This window comes from Octodon degus, unplaced genomic scaffold (genome assembly GCF_000260255.1).
Source record: "Octodon degus isolate 3935 unplaced genomic scaffold, OctDeg1.0 scaffold00060, whole genome shotgun sequence".
Taxonomy (NCBI): domain Eukaryota; kingdom Metazoa; phylum Chordata; class Mammalia; order Rodentia; family Octodontidae; genus Octodon; species Octodon degus.
In genome coordinates this window covers 9,717,570-9,722,003 of record NW_004524636.1, presented here as the reverse complement: position 1 = coordinate 9,722,003, position 4,434 = coordinate 9,717,570, and the positions used below count along the sequence as shown (strand labels likewise).

Below are 4,434 nucleotides of genomic sequence, written 5' to 3'. Positions count from 1 at the left end.
TCCTATAGCTCAACAGATTAAAGTACCTGCAAGCAGGCACAGGAGCCTGGGATTTGATCGCTGGGCCTGCTATGTGGGCCCCACCCCAAGGGCATGCTGAGACGGCAATTGATACTGGGTGTGGTGGTGTGTACCTGTAATCCCAGCACTTGGGAAGCTGTAAACAGGTGGATCACCATGAGTCTGATCTAGTAGTGAGACCTGGAACACCCAGTAGACCCTTCCCTAAAAATACAGGAAAAAAAAAAAAAAGACACAGAATACTGGGAAACTTAGTTCTCTTTCCCATATTGCAAGATTGTGGATGAAAAAACTGAAAAGCCAGACACTACAGAGAAGAAACCTGAAGCCAACAAGGCTCCTGCCAGTGGTACTGGTAAAAAGGGTAAGGTGAAGACAAAAGAGGCCAAGAAGGGGCAGTCCCACTGCAACCAAAATCCTGTCCTGGTTAGAGGAATTGGTAGATACTCCTGATCTGCTATGTATTCCAAAAAGGCTTTATACAAGAGAAAATACACAGCTGCTAAATCAAAGGTTGAGAAGAAAAAGGAGAAAGTTCTTCCTACGATCATAAAATCATACAGTAGGGACAAGAATGGAGGTACCTGGGTAGTTAAGCTTCAAAAGATGTCTAGATACTACCTTCCTGAAGATGTGCTCTGAAAGCTCTTGAACCATGACAAGAAACCCTTCAGTCACATGTGAGAAAACTTTGAGCTAGCATCACTCCCAGTACTATCTTGATCATCCTCACTGGGCATCGCAGTGGCAAGAGAGTGGTCTTCCTGAAGCAGCTGGCCAGTGGCTTGCTTCTTGTAACTGGGCCTCTTAGCCTTAACTGTGTTTCTCTATGAAGAACAGACCAGAAATTTGTCATTGTCACCTCTACAAACACTGATATCAGCAAAGTGAAAATCCCCAAACACCTCACTGATGCTTATTTCAAAAAGAAGCTGTAGAAACCCAGACACCAGGAGGGTGGGGTCTTCTAAACCAAGAGAGATACCAGATTTCAGAGCAGCACAAGGTGGATCAGAAAGCAGTAGACCACAGTTTGTACCAAAAATCAAAGCAGTTCCTCAGCTCCAGGGCTACCTGCGATCCATTTTTGCTCTGAAAAATGGAATTTATCCTCATAAATTAGTGTTCTAAATTTCTTACTAAGAACCTAATTAAATAACCGATACATTAAAAAAAAGATACACCATCCTTCCAGTTCTAACCATCAGCCCCCACATCACAGAGGCACTGCTGAACATGGTTCACTGCTCTTCATGTCATATAGTTTAATATAAGCCTACAGAGAATGCTTCCTTCCAGTTATGCAAGGACTTCGGAACATCTGTCAATCATCTCACCATCCTTTAGGGCTTTCAAATCTTCAACTGGATTATATCTATCCAGTAGGAAAGGAAAGAAAAGATGTTAAAGGAACATGGAAGGGAGACTTCAAGAGCTAGTCCCAGATGCAAAACACATTGCTCCATTGACTAGAATCCACTTATGTTCTACCCCTTTCTTCAAGAGATGCTGAGAATTGTGCTCTTCCATGGCAGCCATAAATTTGAGTACATGTAGCACTAGTTCTTATCTCTAGTAAATAGGAGGAACTCACTTTAGAACTATCAGCCCAATAGACAACAAACCTCAGTGACAACACATTACTCAAACAGACTATCTCATCCTTCCCATAGGTGACCGTATATTTTGTGGACCAAGTGCAGGACAATTTTGAGAATGGAAAGGTGGTAAAGCAAAATAAAATATTTATTTTGCAATGTTTAACTGTTGCCAGGCATGATGAGTCTAATTTATTTGGAGAAGCAAATGTAATTCTGGTCCACATTATTTTAAAAAAATAAGATTTTAAAAATAAACATACAATATCTATTTTAAAATGCTTAATATATGCTTAATATGTGAGCATTTTAAAACAACATAAGCAAAACAATTTTCTTTGGTGTATATTTATCTGCTTTAATTAGTTTCTTCACTCTGGTACCAATAATTTTTCTAAATTATGTCTTTCAGTATTAGCACATTATTTTCACAAAATGCCAGAGATTAATTTTTTTTCTAAAACTGCAAGATTAAAGTAGAATTTTTTATTCTTTTAAAAAAGAAAATAAAAATAAAAAATAAAAAAAAGGGCCAGGGAGATGGCTCAGTAGGATAAGTGCTTGACTGGCAAATGCAAAGATCTGACTTCAATCCCCGGTTCTGCAAAAAAAAAAAAAAAAAGAAAGAAAGAAAAAAAAGAATGATAGCTCAGTGGACTAAAGTTCCTGCTTGGGCAGAGTGCAGCAGCCAGGGTTTAATGCCCAGGATGCCATGCCGACCCCGCCCCGGGGTGCCCTGAGATGGGTGTGATTGAGACTGGGCATGGCAGCTCATGCCTGTAATCCCAGAACTTAAGAGGCTGAAAACAGAAGGATCATTATGAGTCTGATCTGTGTAGTGAGACCCTGCAGAACCTGTAGACCCTGTGCTAAGTACATATATTTAAAAAAGAAAAAGAAAATATCTTTACATTTGCTGTAATACCTGCCAAACTCATAGTAAATCCTGCTGAGCTATATTTATACTTCAGGCTGCTATACCAAAAATAACACAGAGTGACTTAAACAACAAAAACTTATTTCTCAGCTCTGTAGCTTAGGACACCCAGTATTAAAAGTGATTCAGTTTTTGCTAAGGGCTTTCTCCCTAGATTGCAGGCAGCTACCCACTCACACTGTCCTCATGTGGGGAAGGAGGGAGACACAACCACAAGCTTCTTGCCATCTCTTTTTATAAAGGTACTAATCCTGTTGAGTCAGGGCACAACCTTTATGACCTAACTCAACCTTAACTGCCTACAAAAGGCTCTCTCTCCAAATACAGCAACATTGGATGAGTTAGGTCCTCCAATAGTTCATTGTAACATTCAATTGAATAGATTAACAAGTGTTGAGCAGATTAGTGGAGCACAGTTCTAGGTGCAGCTATGGATAACTGACATATTGGGCCACACACTAAGGAGAGAAGACTCACCCTAGGTGCAGGTGGCTTCAATCAATAGGCTTGGAGCCTGGGTGGAATGAAAAGGGAAAGAGGAAAGAAATCTGTCCTTTGACCTTTTGGGGAAAACTCTAGTCTTCACTATCACCTTTGAACTTGGGCTCCCATTTCTTCAGGCTCCAGCGCAGACTCTGGTTTTCTAGTGCAGCTTTCCAACCTGGACTCATAGCTGACTCTGTAGTAAACCCCAGGCTGGTCCTCTAGTGAACACTGATAAAGGGACTCTATTCACACATAGATGGCCACAACTGCAAAATTCAGTTCACAGCAAAGGTCATTATCAATGCTACTATTTTTTTATTAAAATATGCAATAATTCAACCTAAATAATGTCATAGATATTGACATTTGCCTGTTTTCAGAGTATTTTTCTTAGGCAAATATTTTTCAAAGCAAACTTTTCAGGGAAAATAAGCTTCATTTTATTTGCAATATATTTGCCAAACTTAAAACCATCAATTTTTCTTTTTTTAAATAATTTTATTGAGAAACAAATAGCAATGAGACAGTTTCAAAACCAATTAGTAGGATAGTTTCAATAATTAGTACATTACATATTGTTGTCTTAGTGGTTATTCCTTGTTCAAGATGCAGACATGATATCCTATTTACAAACACTATTAGAACAAATATTTCTATTCACTGAATTAAGTAGCTGTATATCTATCCTAACTATTTTGAATATACAAATACAAAATGGTTGTTCATTTGTCTTCTTTTTTGTTTTGTTTTGCTTAGTTTTGTCAAAGAAGGGTATTCCATTGCCATTTAAATATTGTAGGTGCAAAAAAAGTGGTCAGATGCCACGAACTAGGCAGCAATGCCTCAACTGTATGCATGTTGTCAGGCCCAAGGGCCTCTTCCATCCTTGTCAAGGGGAGTGCTAACTTCTCCTTTCATACAGCGCCGATTTCTCAATCTTGTTTTATTTTTCTGTATAGAATACCATTTTGCCCAGCTAAAAACCTAACCTCAGATTCTTCTTATTAGAATAATTCTGAATGAAAACTTATAAGTTACATTTTGCCATAGATTATATTTTCAAAGAGAAATCTTGCATGCTATTTGAGCTATCATTACTTAAGACATCTAATGGATAAAAACAAGTTCAAGTATCTCCTGTCTGACAGTTTGTTGTCAATCACTTCAGTTTTCTTTTTTTCTTTCTTTTTTTTTTTTCTTTTTCAGGGAAGGGCCTACAGGCTGTTCAGGGTCTCACTACTAGATCAGACTCATAGTAATCTGCCTGTTTACAGTCTCCCAAGAGCTGGGATTACAGGTGTACTACCACGCCCAGTCTCAATTGCTGTCTCAGAGTGCCCTGGGGGCAGGGACAGGACAGCAGGCCTGGGTATTAAACCCCTGGGCCATGAG

General features: G+C 39.0%; 1 non-coding gene across 1 annotated transcript; it reads right to left on the bottom strand.

The window, feature by feature from the left end:
* Positions 1–3,844: 3,844 nt before the first annotated feature.
* Positions 3,845–3,967, bottom strand: LOC111817536. The gene has a single exon (XR_002821711.1). It is a non-coding gene; the product is annotated as a U6atac minor spliceosomal RNA (small nuclear RNA).
* Positions 3,968–4,434: the final 467 nt, after the last annotated feature.